Genomic DNA, 21,925 nt, shown 5'->3' on the forward strand with positions numbered 1-21,925 from the left:
GCATCTACGCCTCAAGCTGCTGTCTACAAGGAACCGAAGCTGAGAAAAACTCACTTTGAATTCGACTGTTCAGGGTATTGTGCGTTACACTGCCTGGGTCTTTTAAAATATATGTGTCTTACTGTTGCCTTAACGAAAGTGTAACTGGGAGTTAGATTAACTAGGGTATTTAGAAGTTATCATAGTAGTAATTTGTAGATCTATGTATGTATTTAAAATCATTCCTTCTATTAATAAAGGTTTAATTTAATTTTATAAAAGAGCCTATAAGACTCAGTGGTATTATTACTACTGAATTCAAGGCACACATCTTGAAATGTATACAAATTGCAAAACAGTTGTGGCAGTTGTTTCAAATTTCCCTTTGGGATTTGAGCAGCTCAGCATTTACCATTGGCTGTTCCATAACAGGCGTGAAACCAGTTCGCGATTGTCTGTTCTGATGATCTGCTGATGGCGGGCCATGTTTCCTGCCACAGGACATCAAGAACCTCCCTCCCCATTCCATCGTCCGTCCACATCGGCGGGAAAGCACACCGACGTGTTTCACAACGGCACATAAAAGGCGTGGACTTGGCAGGCTGCACTTTGAGGAGAACTCAGAGATGAGTGCACAATAACGTGTGCAGTGCTTGCCAGGGTTGCCTGTTAGACCTCAAGCTTGAGGAGTCTTGCAGGAGGTGGGGGGGTGGGGGGTGTGGGGGCGGGTGGTGGTCAAGGGCAGCCCCGCTGTTGAGGCAACTTGTGGGGGGAGGGCAAGATTTGCCCTGCCATTAAATATAGCGCACAAGCAATCGGAGTGGGGGATAGGGTGGGTGAGGGAAGCAGTCACAGATTCAGGAAACCTGTATAAAGTGACCATTCCTCTGCAGCTGAGGCGCAACCACATTGATATGATTGGAGTTGGGCTTCTATCTTATCTGCCCACTCGAGCAATGCAGAGGCATCAAAGTGCCACAAAGTGCTACAAAGATTTTCACCCCACCCCCCCGGCATAGACTGCAGGGTCATGAGTATTTTAGTGGATGGCAGAACAATTGGACAACTGCACACATTGTACAATCTCCTTGCTAAAGTTGGCCATGGAGCAGTCACCATGGAGGTGCTCACAGCCCCTTGCAATGTCAGCATCCCAGTTTGGACCAGTCTCCCCAGTGGTTCAGACTAACAGTGCAGCCTTGCAGTGTGGGTTAGGAGAATGCCTGTGCCTGAGCTGAGAGCCCAGCATGCAGTCCAATGGGCAAAGCTGCTGCCGATCGGTCAGGTGGAGTGGGGTGGAGGTGGGTGGGGTTTCAGGCAGCCATGCAGCGCACTAATTTCTGGTCATCCAAGGTGTGGCCAGCACTCTCCGGGAAGATTTAAGGGGCCTTCACACCTAACCAGGACATGTTCTTTGTACACCTATGCTAACCACGTATCTTTTTTTCATCCTGCAGGAGGAGTACATCAGGATCATGGAGCCTGTTGAACTAGCTGTATGCCCGATGGCCTACAGAGAGCGAAGACGACGGAGGAGAGAGCGACTGAGGCTCCTGGCTGTGCAGAGGCAGGAGCAGCAACCTCAGGAAAAGGGGCAGCTCGGGCTCCTGCACACGCCGCCGAAGAGCCACAGTGAGCCGTCGGTGGTTGGTGCCTAGCGACACCCAGGGTCTATAGAGGTTGCCTTTCATTCCTGCAGATGACTGAGAACCAGTGTCGCCGAAGACAGCGCATGTCTAGGGAACTGATAGTTCACATCTGCCACCTGCTGCAGGATTTGGCACCACGGGGACACGGTGGGTATCTACTACCAGCGGCTGTGAAAGTGACAGCAGCGCTCAATTTCTATGCCAGTGGCTCCTTTCAGGGCTCCACAGGCGACCTCTGTGGGATATCATAAGTCTCCACCCACAAATGCATCCATGAGGTCACCGATGCCATCTTCACGAGGGCACAAAACTTTGTGCATTTCACCCGGGGCCAGTGCTGCCAGGATGCCAGAGCGATTGGATTTGCCCAGAGCTCGGGTTTCCCACAGGGTCAGGGTGCAATCGACTGCTCTCACCTGGCACTCAGATCTCCATCACAACACGGGGTGAACTACATCAACTACAAGGATTCCACTCACTGAATGTGCAGCTGGTGTGCGACCACCACAAACACATCCTGCAGGTCTGTGCACGGTTTGCAGGGAGTGTGCACAACTCCTACATCCTCAGTCAGTCACAGATCCCTGAAGCCTTCTGGGGTCCACAGAAGCTGTCGGGATGGCTCCTTGGGGACAAGGGCTACCCACAGAGACCGTGGCTGATGACACCCGTGCGGCAGCCTCAGACTGCAGCAGAGCGCGGTATAATGAGGCTCATGCTGTCACACATCGTCGTCGTCTACTGCGCCCTTTACAACCTGGCGCTGCAACGGGCCGACGATGGCTGAGGTGGAGATGGAGGAACTGGAGGTGTCCTCCGATGAGGAGGACACCACAGGAATGAAGGTTAGGAGGTCCTGGAAGGCGACGATGACAGGGATGAGGCCTTCGCACGGGCTATACGAGGCAGGCGCGCTTGGGAGGCCCTCATAGCTGCTAGTTTCATGGAGGATGATGATGACATGCAATGAGGTGACCCCACAGACCCTCACATCGCATCTATGAATGTTTGACTCCAGTCTGGCTCATGGCAGCGCACATAACCTCTGTGAGAATGTTCCTGTCATGGAGATGCAGTGGAGGCCCTAATAGTCTCTCGATTGTAGGAGGATGATGACGACATGCAGTGAGGACACTCCATAAATCTTCACATAGACTCTGTGAATGTCTGACTCCTGTCTGGCCGAGGGCAGCTCGCTTGCGCTCTGTGATCAGGGTCATATCATTGAGATGCAGCCATGAAACTTTAGAAGCATCTGATCCTTTGTCTGCCTTCAGCACCTGAGCCCTTCTGAAGCACAGCTGGTCGCTGGTCACTGGTCACAGATGCTGAAGGGATGGGGGCCAGGCCCACCTTAAAAGTGCTGAGAGCACAGAGAGAATGAGAGGACTCTGTGACACCTGCCCACGACATTCTGGCAGCAATGACCAGAACCACCGAGGTGCAGGCATCAGTAATGTGTCCAGTGAGTATGAGGCTGGACCATCACTTTGGTCTGAAGGCTGCACAGAGAACAGGGAAGAGGCCCTGGACTGAGACACCTGCCTTTATCTTGTGCAGAAAAGTTTCACATCTGAGTGACACGAACACTGCTCATCAGAACAAGGAGCCATAGGCAGGGAGACATTCTTGGGAGTTTATTGACAATAGTGAACAGTATGTACAAGTGATTAACACCCGTGCCCAGACTGTAAAACTAGTTCTTCTTAACTTTTCTAACCCTGCCGCTACGTCTTGGTGCTTCCCAGACATCCACAGTGGAGGTGGAGGCAGCCTGCTGACTGCAATGCGCTGTCTGTGATGACCTTGGTGGGCATCCTCTGGAGGGCTGAGACCTGGAGGGCCCCGGCTTACTTGGGGGGTCCTGTTGTGTGGCAGTGGCACCCTCGGCCTGTGGAGCTGGAACCGCGGTCATAGGAATAGGGGATTCGGATTGGCCGGACACTCCGGAGTCACCTGGATGGATGGCCCCAGGGTGTGCACCTGCTGATCCTCCTCCCTATGGGTGCCTAAGGGCCTCTTGCTGACTCCTTGAGGAGAAAGGGTAGCTGGAGTGAGATCGAGTTGCCTGGCACCCCTCTCGTGTACACAGTGTTGGAGACCAACTATGGCATCAATGATGGAATTCAGCCCGTGCAGCAGTGCAGGACCAATGTCCTGGACCAAGGTCTCCATGGCAACCCCTATCCTACCAGTGTTGCCATGTCACCACTATCACCTCAGAGTGAAGGCGGACAGACTCCTCCATTGTGCCTTGCAGTCTGAGGAGTGCAGCGGACATCCCTTCCTGATGTTCCCGAGCTTGCCTTTGCAGCTCCAGCAACTGTGACATGACCCGAGTTCAGAGGCTCCTCATCTAACTCGGACTCAGCAAATTTCTGGCCACTAGCAGTCCACTGATTGCTGGAAAACTGGGAAAAGTCCCTGCCTCCGCCTGCTGTGAATCAGACAGTGCGATGTGCTCACCAAATTATGATCCCATGGCTATTCTAAAGCTAGGTCCTACCGAGGTGTGTGTCTCTGCGCTGGTGGAGGGCGTGGGTGAGCGCTGTGATGGGTCTTCAATGAAGGTGCCTCCAGGTTCCTCTTCAGTTTCTTTGGGGCTTAATTGGAGGTCCTCGGTCATGAACTCTGTCGGCTGTTTCCCAGATGTGCCTGTGAAAGCAAGGGGAGATAATTATTGCATGGCAGTGGCCTGTGAAAGAGGACACATCACTCACAGCATAGTTGTCTGATGGATGTTGCTCTGCTGCACCCTCACTTGGTAGAGCAGTGCCGACCTCACCATCAGCACAGGACCGGTCCAGATCATCGCCAGCCAGCCGGATGGCTCTGTTTTCAAAGTCCGTGAGGACCTTGATTTCAGGCATTCCTCCACCAGTCTGTGACCGCTCCCTCTTGTTGTGTGCCAGCTTGTCCTGCATGAATAGAGATGGGGAGAGTGTAAGCAGCACGCCTGCCAGGCCAGATCATAAGTATGCCCAACATATGTGGGTGGTGAGTGGTCCCATAGATGGGATGAGGACAATGAATGTGTGTGTGAGAGAGTGAATGGTGATGTCCCTTGAACCAGCAGTGAGTGAGGGCCCTGTGGATGTGTGATGGGTTTGTGAGTGTGTGAGTTGAGAGTGATGAGAAGAGTGACTTACCCTGGTGGAACGGAGGAGATCATTCATCTTTTTAGGGCACTGGGTGGCTGTCCTCTTTTGAAGGGCGTTGGTGCTGACCACCACTGACACCGCCTCCCAAGCCTGGTTGGTCACGCCGCAGCCCATCCTGCGGCCAGAGTGGGGGTAGGGGGCATCGGGGCAGGCCTCCACAGCATCCAAAAGGCGTTCCAGTGACACATCACTAAACCTGGGGGCTGCAGTCTTTTTGCCTTTCGTGGACACCTTCCCTGCAGCGGTTGTGGGCTAGAAGCACTGAGATGTGTGTGCATGGCTGGACTCCAGTGCAATGAAGAGGCGAGGTGATGGCGGGCGGGCGAATGAAAGCCTACCCGCCATGGAAACTGCGTTATTCTCAGCAATGCATAAATAATGTGCCAGGTTTGGAGTGATATGGCGTGAAAACCCGCCATCGCGGCCGGCAGGTAAAACGTCGCTTTACCCGCCTGCTACCGCACTTAGTGCAAATCTGGGATGATTCTGCCCTATGACGTTGGCTAGAGATAGAAATGATACATGCACTTGTGAAGGAGACCTGAAATAGTGATCATGAATGTAAGACAGTCACTAATGAATCCAATCTCAATTCGGGTGATTTTTATTTTCACCCAGAGAGGCTTTAGACTGGAAGTCGCTATTACATAGGGTGGTTGAGGTGAATAGCACAGATACATTTACGAGGAAGCTTGATGTGTACATGAGGGAGAGAGGAAGAGAAGAATATGCTGATAGGGTTTAATGAAGGTGAGTGGGAAGTGGCATAAACACCGGAATGCAGCAATTAGGACAAAAGTGCTGAATCTTGTAATTAGTGAGGCTGCAACTGGTTATAATGGGCAGAATTGGAGAAAGCAGTGTTCTTACCATAACATGTCTAGTCAGATCATTGAACTTCTTCCTGCATTGCAAACAGATCCTGAGCACTAGCTTTCTGCCATTCACATATCTTGAAATGTTTTCTCACTGATGGCCTTGTGGAGGTCTTCCACCCATCACCAAACAGGAAAAGGGGATCTCCCCACTCTCCTCTGCTGTCTCTCTCTGTAGCACCATGAGAACATATCAGTGCCATCTCAGTAGATGGTATTCCTGCTGTTGGTGGTGTTTTCTTGGTGCATTCAGCCAGAATCCCCTTTAACAGGTGCTTGCTACCTATAAGTGGCCTTAGAGTCCTGGACTCCCACCTGTCTTGTGTGTAGGTCATGAGCAGCGCTGGACACTTAGGCTGCACACCCCACTCATTGTGTTATTACTTGCTCTCTGACTCAATCACAGCAGGGCACACCTCACCCCTGTGTGGCCTTTTCCAGGCGTGATCAGATGTCCCGGCCTTTCAATATGACAGCTCTAATCATATTTGACAATAAAAATGCTGCTTAATGATCTGAGACTGTAGATCAAGACATCCTGGTTAAAACAAACTACACCAGAAGATAAACAAACTCTGAAATCACACCCAGGGTACAGGTAAACTGCATTGTACTGTGTATGTACAAAATCACTACACACCTGTCCCAATCCTTCACCTTTGAACACACATCACTGGCCCTTTCCTGCTGGGCCCTCACTTCCCCATTGGCTCATTAAAGTCAGATCCCAGTTTTGGGTCATTGATAATTTACCTGTTGAACTGAGAGTTCTGTGGAGATTTCTGGAGTTTTATCTTCCTCTGCGTCATTCTCTGGATTCATAAATTCTGCCAATGATGGGCTAACTTTTGACAAATCCACAACACGACGTCTTGCTGAATATTTCTGTATTGATAAATAGAAAGATATGATTTTTTTCTTATTCTTTCATGAAATATGTGCATCACTGAGCATTTGTTCCCCAGCCCGATTGCCCATGAGAAGATGTTGGTGAGCCGCCTTCTTGAGCTGCTGCAGGCCAGCTGTTGTATGTATGCCCACAGTGCTGTTAGGAAGGGAATTCCAGGGTATTGACCCAGCCGCAGTGAAGGAACAAGAATATATTTCCAAGTCAGGGTGATGTGTGGCTTGGAGGGGAACTTGCAGGTGGTGGTTCTGTCGCTCTTGACCCCCTGGGTGATATAAATGATGAGTTTGGAAGATGCTGCCTAAGGAGCCTTGGTGAGTTTTTGCAGTGCATCTTGTAGATGGTACACACTGCTGCCATTGTGTGTCAGTGGTGGAAGGAGTAAATGTTGAAGATGATGGATGGGGTGCCAATCAAGTGGGCTGCTTTGTCCATGTGGGCATTTCGGTGATGGGAATGTCATTGAAAGTCCAGGGGAGATGGTTAGATTCTCTCTTGTTGGGGATGGTCATTGCCTTTCACTTGTGTGGTGCAAATATTCCTTGCTCCTTATTACCCCAAGCCTGAATATCATCTTGCTGCATGTGGGCTATGACTGCATTTGTTTCTGATGAGTTGTGAATGGCACTTGTAATGACAGCGGATCACAGCTTTGAATTACTTACGGAGATATTGAACTTTTTAAGTAAGACGTGTTTTTTAAAAAAGATCTATAAGCAAAAGCTGGCTAAGAATATAATGTAACCACTTTCTGGAAAATTCCTATGTGGATTATATTTGACCGACGAGTCCAGAGAGCCAATGGAATGGCTCTAAAACGGTGTCAAGGCCTACTTCGGACAGAAACCCTTTAAAGGGAGAGATGCAATGCAAAAGACTGAAATTTAATCTCCCACGATTGTGGAGACAATGGAGACTGATGACCACATCTCAGCAGAAACCATCTCCTGTGAGTGATATCTCAGAATGTGGAAATGGTCTGAGTTGAAAGAAAGTAGACACTGGGCAAAAGACGTTTGGTTTTTTTTTCCCTTCCAGGAATACACAAGGAAATGGGTTAAAAAGCTAGCTGCAAATCATATCTGTGTGTTCTAGTTCTGGTGTACTAGGGTGTGGTGTGAAGGTCACAGCAGAAGAACATCAAATAGACATCCCTGCAGCTTGCATGTAGAAGTCTATTTCTCTCTCTCTCTCTGGCTGGAGGCAAGTCAGCAAAGCCACAGTCAAAAAGTAAACAGGACAACTCCTTCAGCTAACCTGCAGAACCAAGGGCAGAATTTTACATCTTGGCTTTTAGTAACTAATAAACTTACTCTTTCTTTGACTGAAGAAAGCCTGGTTAAATTGGCTCCTTCTAAAACATAAATACATTTGGAGTGGGAAAGGTTATGCACGAGGGCAGGGGTCCCTTTTAAATTAACTATGTTGTGATAAACTGCGGGGTTTGAATAAAGAAGGGGAGACAGCTCATTCCCCCTCACCCAGCAGCATAACAAAATTGGGGTCGCGTTTGGGAAGTTAACAGTCTGGGGTATCTCGTGCGGGATCATAACAAATTGGGGGACCTCGCCCGTGGACCGATCATAACAAATTGGGGGCTTGGTGCTAGAATAGTTCCCACAGGTGAATCAAAAGAATTAAAGTGGGGAAAGTAAATTTTTCCTTTGAAACCAATTTTAAAAACTGCAAAATGGTTTTCTTGAGTCTTTACTACTAAAGTGTAGAAACGTCCACATTTGATGCCAGTACTTTTCTCGGAGAGGAGGACTTATTTCTGAGGATTTAAAAGCTCCGTTCCTTGAACAGTTAAAAGAGCTAGCGAGGGACTTAGGATTAGAACTTTGCCTGAAAGCCAGAAAACCCAAAATTTAAAAAGGGGTGGCCAACGGTCTACAGGTGGAAATTGAGGACGGTGAAAGAGTAGCAGTCGAGAGATTAAAACTGGAGCAGCGGAAATTAGAATTTCAGGAAAGAGAAAATGAAAGAGAAAGAGAGGAAGGGGAAAGTGAAAGGGAAAGAGAAGAGAGAGAATTTCAGGACAGAGGAAGGGAAAGGGAATTTAAACTAAAACAGCTCGAGCTGAGGGGCAGGAATCCTACTGTGTCCCTTGAAGAGACCACTAGCTCAGACTTAAGGGCTGAGGCAACCCGGTTTGCTCATTTAATCTCTTAAGCTTGATGAAGCAGAGGTGGAAGCCTTCTTTATCTCGTTCGAGCGATTGGCACACTGGTCCCTATTACTACAGAGTAAACTTTAAGGGAAAGCTCATGAGTTTTACTCCCTCTTGCTTAAAGAAAGTGCCACTGACTATGAGACAGCGAAGAGGGCCCTTTTAAGAGTGTACCAGTTAGTGCTGGAAGTGTACCATCAGAAATCCCGTACCCTCAGGAAATGGCCTGACCAGACATACCTGAATTTGAAAGGCTTTAAACAACTTGATTTTGACCAGTGGGCGCGGGCACTTAAAACAGAAGTCACTTAGGAAAACCTCCATGAAATAATTCTCCTCGAGGGGTTTAAAAACTCCGTACCCAGCCAGACAGCTTTCGAAAAGCTGAAAGCCATTTTTATAGGTGAGCCAGTGCTTGCAGCCCTGAGCTATAGCCAAGCATTTAAAGTAGCCGTCCATGCCAGTGACATAGGTATAGGGGCTGCCCTCCTCCAGGAAGATGAATCAGAATAGAGACACTAATCGGGTACTTCTCCAAAAAACCAAGCAAGCATCAGAAATGGTAATCCACAGTGGAGAAGGAAACCCTTGGTTTATTACTGGCTCTCAAACGCTTTGAGATATATGTCTGAAATGGATAGAGAGAGACCACAGTCTATACTGACCACAACCCTTTAATCTTCGTGGAAAAGTTTAAGACACAGAATGCCATGTTATTCCTTTGGAGTTTGCTTCTCCAACTGCACCACCTAAAAATCACCCACATTGCCAGGAAATAAAATGTGATTGCAGACGCCCTGTCCAGAATTTAAAGAGACCTGATTAGAACTGAAGAGATAATATTGACCAAGGCTAGGAGAATGAGTGTGTGTGTGAGTGTGTTGGTTTTATAATTTTCTTTTCCCCATTGTAATGAAATGAGAATGAATCTCATTTCATTTGTCTGTAGGGTAAGTGTCATGACAGCGGATCACAGCCTGAATTACTTACAGACATATTGAGCTTTTTAAGTAAGACGTGTTTTTTTTTTAAAAAGACCCACAAGCAAAAGCTGGGTGAGAATGTAAAGTAACCACTTTCTGGAAAATTCCTGCGTAGATTATACTTGACTGACTAGTCCAGAGAGCCGATGGAATGTCGCACCTAAAAAGGTGTCAAGGCCGACTTCAGACAGACACACTTGAGAGGGAGAGATGCAATGAATAACTTTAATCTCATGTAGTTGTGGGGACAATGGAAACTGTTTACCACATCTCAGCAGAAACCATCTCCTGTTGAGTGATATCTCAGAATGTGGAAATGGCCTGAGTTTAAAGAAAGCAGATTCTGGAGGAAAGACATGTTAGTTTTTTCCCTTCCAGGAATACACAGGAAATGGGTTTAAAAAGCTAGCTGCAAACCTGATCCATGTGTTCTAGTTCTGGTGTGCTAGTGTGTGGTGTGAAGATCACAGTAGAAGAACATCAACTAGACGTCCCTGTAGCTTGCATGTAAGTCTATTTCTCTCTCTCTGGCTAGAGGCAAGTCAGCAAAGTCACAGTCGAAAAGGAAACAGGACAACTCCTTTAGTTAACCTGCAGAACCAAGTATCTCCAAACCAACTGCTCAACTGCCAAGTCAGTTTTACCTGAATTACCCAACTTAACGGCCACAATGTTTCACCATTTATTCCTAACGGACAAGCCAAAGACTGATTCATATATCTTTTTAAAAAAACTTTTATTTTTGTACTCAACATCTCATTTCTGATCTATGCATATGTGTGTTGTGTTTTATTATTTTTGTCTCTGGTTTTTAGTAACTAATAAACTTACTCTTTCTTTGACTGAAGAAAGCCTGGTTAAATTGGCTCCTTCTAAAACATAAATACATTTGGACTGGGAAAAGGTATCTACAAAGGAAGGCATCCTTTTTAAATTAAACCTTGTTGTGACTGACTGAGGGGAGTCGAATAAAGATGGGGAGCTAGCTCATTACTCCTCACCTGGGAGCATAACAAAATTGGAGTCCTGTTTGGGAAGTTAGAAATTTGGGGTATCTCATCCTGGACCATAAAAAATTGGGGGACCTCGCTCAGGGACAGGTCCTAACACACTGAACACTGTGCAAGCATCAACAAACATCCCCACTTCTGATCTTATGATTGAAGGAAGCAGCTGAAGATGGTTGGGCCTAGGACACCACCTCGAATAACTCCTGCAGTGATGTACTGAGGCTGAGATGATTGACTTCCAACAACCAGAATCATCTTTCTTTCTGCAAAGTATGACTCCAACTAGTGGATCATTTGCCCCCGATTCTCATAGACTTAATTTTGCCAGGGCTCCTTTATGCCACACTTGGTCAAATGCTGTCTTGATGCCAAGGACGGGCAATCTTACCTCATCTCTGGAATTCAGCTCTTTTGTCCATGTTTCAACCAAGGCTTTACTGAGGTCTGGAGCTCAGTGACCCTGGCGGAACCCAAACTGAGCATCGATGAGAAGGTTATTGCGGACTAAGTGCTGCTTGGCAGCACTGCTGACAATACCACTCATCACTTTGCTGATGATTAAGAGTAGACTGATGGGGTGGTATTTGGACAGATTTGATTTGTCCTTTTTGTGGGCAGGACCTCCTTGGGCAATCTTCCACATTGTTGACTAGATGCCAGTGTTATATAGCTGTACTGGAATAACTTGGCTTTGAGTGTGGCTAGTTCTGGAGCACAAGGCTTCAGTACAACTGCTGGGAATGTTGTCAGGGCCCATAGCCTTTGCTGTATCCAGTGCCTTCAGCCATTTCTGGATATTGAATTAGCTGAAGACTGGTATCTGTGATGCTGTGGACTTCAGGATTAGTGGCTAGATGGATCATCCACTTGGCGCTTCTGGCTGCAGAGGGATGCACATGTTACAGCCTTGTCTTTTGCTGCCTCATCTCCTGAATGCCGAGTCTGCACCAGAACAGGGGCCTCCTGAAACACTCTCGAGATAAGTCAATGAAATGCAGCCTCTGCCTGTACACCCTGTGTCACAGGTAGTGCCTCCTGTGAGCAGCACCCTCTGTGGTGCTGCCCTCCATTCTGTGCAGCTACAGGTCTGAGGCCAGAAGGTGCTGCTGCTGCTCATATTGCTCCTCTTCTGAGCTCCAGTCTGTGGTAACATCTCCTGATGTGAGAGAACAAATCTCCAAAGTGTAGATCAAATCTCCAAGCCACTCACCATCCTGACTTGGAACTATATCACCATTCCTTCAAAGTACCTGGGTCACAATCCTGGAACACCCTCCCTAACAGAACTGTGGGTGTACCTATGCCACATGGATTGCAGTGGTTAAGTAAGCAAACTCACCACCTCCTTCTCAAGGGTAATTAGAGACGGGAAATAACATCCAAGAAAAGATTTAAAAACTTAAGACAAAGTGTACCCTTTCAGATGCCAAGCGTGCACATCCCCACAAAATAAAAGTTAAAGGTACTACGGATTAAACTAAATAGGTTCATGCAAGAAGGAAAATTTAGAGGTGTCATTGCCAGTGCTTCAACTTTTAACATTTATGGATCATTGACCCCTTCCTGCCAGTCGATCTCTTCATGACTGACTTCATCAGGTGTGACCTCACTTTCGGGGAATTCTGTAATTGCCTTGTAACCCAAGACAGGTCTGAAGGTTTTAGCAAGTTGCTCTTGCTGTTCAAGACCCTCTTGATTTCTAAGCGATGTGAATGAACCTGAAATATGTGGCGAATCTGAACTGTGATGTCTCATTTGTTCATGCTGTATTGAAAAAAGGAAAGATATGATTATTTTTATTAATGGTGCATCCATTTTTTTATGACTCTGCACCGCTTCCTACACTGAACAAGGCAGACTAGTGAGATCGAGAGCATATTTCTGCTTTGTGGAACAGGAAACAAAGGTAAATATTGAACCAATGATTTTCACAACTATCAAGTGATTTGCCATTTACTGGGCAAGGAATGTTAATGATATACAGAGCGACTTTTTATAAATTCTTTCAATGAATTTCTTGAGCATGATGAGAGGAGGTTTCTTTAATGGATGGAATAACCTACTTGTTGATGTTGGACAATTCACTGGCATCCTTCCATCTCGTAAGATGACAGTTTATACCTTGTTGGTCAACTCTGTTGGCATTGCCTGGTGTGGCTCAGGAGCCCCACTCTGGCATGGCAGTTGTAGTGTATTGAGAATTGCACTGTGCATTTTATCTATTTAAGGCTACTACACATACATGTACCAACAGAGAGAGTCTAGAAGGAGAATAAAGGAATCCATGTTTTAACAGCACAGGCAGTTCTGATTCTGAATGTGTCTTATTGAATCTTATTCTTTCTTCCCAAGAATTTCACAATGGCAATGGAGAGGGTGAAAAATATGAAACATTGCTTTCAGGTATGAAACTTCTGAAAGGTGTTTGTCTACTTTCTGCATTCAGCCTTTTAAGTTGGAGATTTAGGGAACATTGAGGCTGTAACCTGTTGTCAGACATACATGGGTATGGGACCTACCTGTGACAGTGTATACCAATCCTGGGTATGGGGCCTACCTGTGACAGTGTATACCAATCCTGGGTATAGGGCCTACCTGTGACTGTGTATACCAATCCTGGGTATGGGGCCTACCTGTGACAGTGTATACCAATCCTGGGTATGGGACCTACCTGTGACTGTGTATACCAACCCTGGGTATGGGGCCTACCCGTGACTGTGTATACCAATCCTGGGTATGGGACCTACCTGTGACTGTGTATACCAATCCTGGGTATGGGACCTACCTGTGACTGTGTATACCAATCCTGGGTATGGGACCTACCTGTGACTGTGTATACCAATCCTGGGTATGGGACTTACCTGTGACTAGGTATACCAACCCTAGGTATGGGACATACCTGTGACTGTGTATACCAATCCTGGGTATGGGACTTACCTGTGACTAGGTATACCAATCCTTGGTGCGAGATCTACCTTTTTTAAAATTCATTCATGGGATGTGGGCTTTGCTGGCTGGGCCAGCATTTATTGGCCATCTCTAATTGCCCTTGAGAAGGTGGTGGTGAGCTGCCTTCTTGAACCGCTGGAGTCCATGTGGTGTAGATACACCCACAGTGCTGTTAGGGAGGGAGTTCCAGGATTTTGACCCAGTGACAGTGAAGGAACGGCGATATATTTCCAAGTCAGGATGGTGAGTAACTTGGAGGGGAACTTCCAGGTGATGGTATTCCCATCTATCTGCTGCCCTTGTCCTTCTAGATAATAGTGATTGTGGGTTTGGAAGGTGCTGTCGAAGGAGCCTTAGTGAATTCCTGCAGTGCATCTTGTAGATGGTGCTGCTAATGTGCCTTGGTGGTGGAGGGAGTGAATGTTTGTGGATGTGGTGCCAATCAAGTGCACTGCTTTGCCCTGGACTGTGTCAAGCTTTTTGAGTGTTGTGCGAGCTTCACTCATCCAGGTAAGTTGGGAGTATTCCATCACACTCCTGATTTGTGCCTTGTAAATGGTGGGCAGGCTTTGGGGGGGTCAGGAGGTGGGTTACTCGCTGCAGAATTCCTAACCTCTGACCTGCTCTTGTACCCACAGTATTTATATGGCCAGTCCAGTTCAGTTTCTGGTCAATGGTAACCCCCAGGATGTTGATTGTGGGGGATTCAGTAATGGTAATGCCATTGAACATCAAGGGGCGGTTGTTGGATTTTCTCATGTTGGAGATGGTCATTGCACGAGTATTACTTGCCACTTGTCAGCCCAAGCCTGGATATTGTCTAGGTCTTGCTGCATTTGGACATGGACTGCTTCAGTGTCTGAGGAGTCGCGAATGGTGCTGAACATTGTGCAATCATCAGCGAACATCCCCACTTCTGACCTGATGATGGAAGGAAGGTCATTGATGAAGCAGCTGAAGATGGTTGGGCCGAGGACACTACCCTGAGGAACTCCTGCAGTGATGTCCTGGAGCTGAGATGACTGACCTCTAACAGTCCAACCATCTTCCTTTGGGCTAGGTATGACTCCAATCATCGGAGAGTTTTTCCCCTGATTCCCATTGACTCCAGTTTTGCTAGGACTCCTTGATGCCACACTCGATCAAATGCTGCCTTGATGTCAAGTGCAGTCACTCTTCCCTCACCTCAGGAATTCAGCTCTTTGATCCATGTTTGAACCAAGGCTGTAATAAGGTCAGGAGCTGAGTGGCCCTGGTGGAACCCAAACTGGACGTCAGTGAGCAGGTTATTGCTGAACAAGTGTCACTTATTGGCACTGTTGATGACCCCTTCCATTACTTAACTGATGATGGAGAGTAGACTGATGGGATGGTAATTGGCCGGGTTGGATTTGTCCTGCTTTTTGTGTACAGGACATACCTGGGCAATTTTCCACATAGCCGTGTAGATGCCAGTGTTGTAGCTGCACTGGAACAACTTGGCTAGAGGCATGGCAAGTTCTGAAGCACAAGTATATTGCTATTGCTGGAATATTGTCAGGGCCCATAGCCTTTGCAGTATCCAGTGCCTTCAGCTGTTTCTTGATATCACGTGGAGTGAATGGAATTGGCTGAAGACTGGCATCTGTGATGCTGGGGACCTCCAGAGGAGGCTGAGATGGATCATCCACTCAGCACTTCTGGCTGAAGATTGCAGCAAATGCTTCACAGCCTTAACTTTTACACTGATGTGCTGGGCTCCTGCATCATTGAGGATGGAGATATTTGTGGAGCCTCCTCCTCCAGTGAGTTGTTTAATTGTCCACCACCATTCACAACTGGATGTGGCAGGACTGCAGAGCTTAGATCTGATCCTTTGGTTGTGGGATCGCTTAGCTCAGTCTATTACTTGCTGCTTAAACTGTTTGGCACGCAAGTCGTCCTGTGTTATAGCTTCACCAGGCTGACACCTCATTTTTAGGTATGCCTGGTGCTGCTCCTGGCATGCCTTCCTGCACTCTTCATTGAACCAGTGTTGATCCCCTGGCTTGATGGTAATGGTAGAATGGGGGATATGCCGGGCCATGAGGTTACAGATTGCGTTCGAGTACAATTATGCTGCTGCTGATGGCCCACAGCACCTCATGGATGCCCAGTCTTGAGCTGCTAGATCTGTTCGAAATCTAAAACAAAAACAGAATTACCTGGAAAAACTCAGCAGGTCTGGCAGCATCGGCGGAGAAGAAAACAGTTGACGTTTCGAGTCCTCATGACCCTTCGGCAGAACTGAAGTATAGTTAGGAGAGAGGTGAAATATAAGCTGGTCTAAGGTGGGGGGCGGGGGGAGAGAGAAGTTGAGGGTGAGGTGGTTGTAGGGATAAGCAAGCAGTGATAGGAGCAGATAATCAAAAGATGTCACAGACAAAAGGATCAAAGAGGTGTTGAAGGTGGTGATATTATCTAAGAAAAGTGCTAATTAAGAATGGATGGCAGGATACTCAAGGTACACCCCGCTTCCTGTAAGGACTCCATCCCATTCTCTCAGTTCCTTCGCCTCCGTCGCATCTGTTCTGATGGCGCTACCTTCAAAAACAGTTCCTCTGACATGTCCTCCTTCTTCCTTAACCAAGGTTTTCTGCCCACGGTCTTTGACAGGGCCCTCAACCGTGTCCGGCCCATATCCCGCGCATCCGCCCTCACGCCTTCTCCTCACTCCCAGAAACATGATAGGGTCCCCCTTGTTCTCACTTATCACCCCACCAACCTCCGCATTCAAAGGATCATCCTCCGCCATTTCCACCAACTCCAGCATGATGCCACCACCAAACACATCTTCCCTTCACCCCCCCTGGCGGCATTCCGTAGGGATCGTTCCCTCCGGGACACCCTGGTCCACTCCTCCATCACCTCCTACTCCTCAACCCCCACCTATGGCACCTCCCCATGCCCACGCAGAAGATGCAACACCTGCCCCTTCACTTCCTCTCTCCTCACCGTCCAAGGGCCCAAACACTCCTTTCAAGTGAAGCAGCTTTTCACTTGCATTTTCCCTAACTTAGTCTACTGCATTCGTTGCTCCCAATGCGGTCTCCTCTACATTGGAGAGACCAAACGCAAACTAGGCGACCGCTTTGCAGAACACCTGCAGTCTGTCCGCAAGAAAGACCCAAATCTCTTTGTCGCTTGCCATTTTAACACTCCACCCTGCTCTCTTGCCCACATGTCTGTCCTTGGCTTGCTGCATTGTTCCAGTGAAGCCCAACGCAAACTGGAGGAACAGCACCTCATCTTCCGACTAGGCACTTTACAGCCTTCCGGGCTGAATATTGAATTCAACAACTTTAGATCTTAAACTCCCCCTCCCCCATCCCCACCCCATTTCTTCCCCGTCCCTTTTTTTTCAATAATTTATATAGATTCTTCTTTTCCCACCTATTTCCATTATTTTTAAATCTACAATTAATACTTTGTTAGTCTTTCCACCCCGCCCCCACTAGAGCTGTACCTTGAGTGTCCTGCCATCCATTCTTAATTAGCACTTTTCTTAGATAATATCACCACCTTCAACACCTCTTTGATCTTTTTGTCTGTGACATCTTTTGATTATCTGCTCCTATCACTGCTTGTTTATCTCCACAATCACCACACCCTCAACTTCTCTCTCCCCCCGCCCCCCACCTTAGGCCAGCTTATATTTCACCCCTCTCCTAACTATACTCAGTTCTGCCGAAGGGTCATGAGGACTCGAAACGTCAACTCTTTTCTTCTCCGCCGATGCTGCCAGACTTGCTGAGTTTTTCCAGGTAATTCTGTTTTTGTTTTGGATTTCCAGCATCCGCAGTAGCTTTTAGCTTTTTGTTTTTATCTCTCTGTTCGAAATCTATCCCATTTAGCATGGTGATAGTGCCACACAACACGATGGAGGGTATCCTCAATGTGAAAATGGGACTTCGTCTCCTCAATGACTATGCGGTGGTCACTCCTACCGATACTGTCATAGACAGATGCATCTGTGACAGTGTATACCTGTCCTGGGTATGGGACCTACCTGTGAGAGTGTACAACAATAATACCTTACACTGCCGCTAGGTCACTTAACTTCACTGGAAAATTTGGCTGCTATTCTGAAGAAGCAATGATCTCACTGAGGACATACCCCTCAGGGAAGCTAATGAACACATAGTGGGTTAAAAGTCATGACTAAGCATCTCAGAATTTGGGCAAAGAGGGCCTGAATATTTTGGATGGCACGATCTCTCTCCCTGCCACCCCCCGAAGCTTCAGCAGGTAACACCCCCTCAGCTCTGAGTGCCCCTCAGCCATTTCATGCTCCAATCAGCATTAAATGGCAGCAGGCGGGGCATCCACCCCTCACTCAAGAGGAAGCCCCCCCCTGGAGAGCTGCTGGCCAATCTGATTGGCTGGCTGCTCTCCAGTCCCTGCAGTGAGAGGAGCTGCCCAGTGGACTGGAGAGAAAGTGCAGGAAGATGTTGGAGCCTAAGTCCGGGCACCGGTGGCCCAGGTAAGATTAAATGGTCCTAGGGTGGGGAGGGAAGGGAAGGCCTGGGGGATGGGTGGGGGGAGTGGTGGGGGGGGGGGTGCGAAGGGGGCAATTGGGGTGTCGGGAGAAGTTCGGGGAGGGAGGGAGGGCTGGAGGCCACTGGACCTCAAGAGGTGGAGGCGGGGTGAGGGGCGCATGACTTCAGAAGGGGGGCTGCTGATGCCGGCACCATCCACCCCCACCCCCACCCACCGCTTCCCACCCAAGATCTAAGTCCATTGATTTTTGCCCTTTCCCCCCCACATAAGGGCAATCCTCCCGCCAGCCTAAAAATTGAGGCTGGGTGGGAGACAGCTCTTAAGTGGTCAATAATTGGCCACACAAGGGCCTCGACTGGGGCAAGGGCCGGCTGAGGCGCTGTCTGAACCTGGAAGGAATCTCGTTTCTCCAATTTCACCCCCACCTCCCATCGCCTAAAAACCTGCTGGCAGGGGATGTGTAACATTCAGGCAGAGGGGTTTCGTGAAGTAAAAACTCACTTGTTTCAACAGTGGATCTTTTGCCTCAGGATGAATGAATTAAAAAAAGATTAGATCATATTTTCAAACCTGTTTCTTTATCTTGTGATTAAAGTGATATGTGGAACATTCCTTGTTCCAGTCCTACTCCGGCCCCCTCCCACAACTCTTTCTCCGGTACATTGATGATTACTTCGGTGCTGCTTCATGCTCTCGTCGGGACCTGCAAAAATTTATTAATTTTGCTTCCAATCTCCACCCCTCCATCATTTTCACATGGTCCATCTCTGACACTTCCCTTCCTTTCCTTGACCTCTCTGTCTCAATTTCTGGTGATAGACTGTCCACCAATATCCATTACAAGCCTACCGACTCCCACAGCTACCTCGACTACAGCTCTTCACACCCCGCTTCCTGTAAGGACTCCATCCCATTCTCTCAGTTCCTTCGCCTCCGTCGCATCTGTTCTGATGATGCCACTTTCAAAAACAGTTCCTCTGACATGTCCTCCTTCTTCCTTAACCGAGGTTTTCCACCCACGGTCGTTGACAGGGCCCTCAACCGTGTCCGGCCCATCTCCCGCGCATCCGCCCTCACACCTTCTCCTCCCTCCCAGAAACATGATAGGGTCCCCTTTGTCCTCACTTATCACCTCACCAGCCTCCGCATTCAAAGGATCATCCTCCGCCATTTCCGCCAACTCCAGCATGATGCCACCACCAAACACATCTTCCCTTCACCCCCCCTGACGGCATTCCGTGGGGATCGTTACTTCCGGGACACCCTGGTCCACTCCTCCATCACCCCCTACTCCTCAACCCCCATCTATGGCACTTCCCATGCCCACGCAGAAGATGCAACACCTGCCCCTTCACTTCCTCTCTCCTCACCGTCCAAGGGCCCAAACACTCCTTTCAAGTGAAGCAGCATTTCACTTGCATTTCCCCTAACTTAGTCTACTGCATTCGTTGCTCCCAATGCGGTCTCCTCTACATTAGAGAGACCAAACGCAAACTGGGCGACTGCTTTGCAGAACACCTGCGGTCTGTCCGCAAGAAAGACCCAAACCTCCCTGTCGCTTACCATTTCAACACTCCACCCTGCTCTCTTGCCCACATGTCTGTCCTTGGCTTGCTGCATTGTTCCAGTGAAGCCCAATGCCAACTGGAGGAACAGCACCTCATCTTCCGACTAGGCACTTTACAGCCTTCCGGGCTGAATATTGAATTCAACAACTTTAGATCTTAAACTCCCTCCCCTATCCCCACCCCCATTTCCATTTCTTCCCCCTCCCTTTTGTTTTTTCCAATAATTTATATAGATTTTTCTTTTCCCATCTATTTCCATTATTTTTAAATCTATAACTATAATACCCTGTCAGTCTTTCCACCCCACTAGAGCTGTACTTTGAGTGTCCTGCCATCCATTCTTAATTAGCACATTCATTTAGATAATATCACCACCTTTAACACCTCTTTGTACCTTTGTCTGTAACATCTTTTGATTATCTGCTCCTATCACTGCTTGCTTCTCCCTACAACCACCCCCTCCTCAACTTCTCTCCCCCCCCACCCCCCGCCGCCCCCCGACCTTAAACCAGCTTATATTTCACCCCTCTCCTAATTTTACTCAGTTCTGCTGAAGGGTCATGAGGACTCGAAACGTCGACTCTTTTCTTCTCTGCCGATGCTGCCAGACCTGCTGAGTTTTTCCAGGTAATTCTGTTTTTGTTTTTGATACAACACCCCCCTCTGCTGGCAGCTGTACCTTACTACAAACATGGAGGGGAAATCATCAGGAATTCAATAGGAGGGCAGCATCACACAGCATTGAGCAAAACTAACAGGAACATCAACACAGTCACAAGTTTGGTGTGGAAATAGAGAGGTGAGCAGTGTTTAATGGACCTCTTGCAAAAACTTGTAAGAACTTTGATAAAGTTTGAAACAATTTCAAAAGTCCTGAAAACTTTCATAACCATATAAATATGGAATAAAAGGCTGAGGGAAAATAAAAATAAAAAGACATGTAAAGTAACAACAGTTTATAAAAAACCCCCATGCCATCTTTCTGAAAGAGTTTTCCCCTCACTCATTCCCTTGCCCCATCAGCCCCTGTACCCTCTCTCAGAGAGAGAATGGAGCGGGGAGGGGGAGTGGGGATTATTAACGTGGAGTGGCGGAGTAGGGTTCAGGTTAGGGTTTTTAAAAAAACATTTCAACATAGAGAAACACCAACAAATTGAACAACAATCTCAACATTGAAAAATACCAACAAGTTCTAAAGGAACAAACATCAACAAATTCAACAGCAACTTCAACAGGAAAAATGCCAGCAAATTCAACAACTTTAACATTGAAAAACACCAATAAATTCAACAACTTCCACACTGAAAGACACAAACAAGTTGAACAATAACTTAAATGGAAAAACACCAACAAATTCAACATCAACAGTTAAAAACACCAACAAATCCAACAACATCAACAGTAAAAATACCAACAAATTCAACAACAACCTCAACATTGAAAAACACCAACAAATTCAACAACAACCTCAACATTGAAAAACACCAACAAATTCAATAACAACCTCAACATTGAAAAACACCAACAACTTCAACAACAACCTCAACATCGAAAAACACCAACAAATTCAACAACAACCTCAACATCGAAAAACACCAACAAATTCAACAACAACCTCAACATCGAAAAACACCAACAAATTCAACAACAACCTCAACATTGAAAAACACCAACAAATTCAATAACAACCTCAACATTGAAAAACACCAACAAATTCAACAACAACCTCAACTTTGAAAAACACCAACAAATTCAACAACAACCTCAACATCGAAAAACACTAACAAATTCAACAACAACCTCAACATTGAAAAACACCAACAAATTCAACAACAACCTCAACATCGAAAAACACCAACAAATTCAACAACAACCTCAACATCGAAAAACACCAACAAATTCAACAACAACCTCAACATCGAAAAACACCAACAAATTCAACAACAACCTCAACATTGAAAAACACCAACAAATTCAACAACAACCTCAACATTGAAAAACACCAACAAATTCAACAACAACCTCAACATTGAAAAACACCAACAAATTCAACAACAACCTCAACATTGAAAAACACCAACAAAAGAGAAAGGGGAGAGAGATGGGAGAGAAAAGACAGATAGAGAAAATAGAGAGAGAGAGAAAAAGAGAGAGAA

The sequence above is a fragment of the Cetorhinus maximus genome, chromosome 11 (assembly GCF_964194155.1).
Source record: "Cetorhinus maximus chromosome 11, sCetMax3.hap1.1, whole genome shotgun sequence".
In the NCBI taxonomy this organism is placed as follows: domain Eukaryota; kingdom Metazoa; phylum Chordata; class Chondrichthyes; order Lamniformes; family Cetorhinidae; genus Cetorhinus; species Cetorhinus maximus.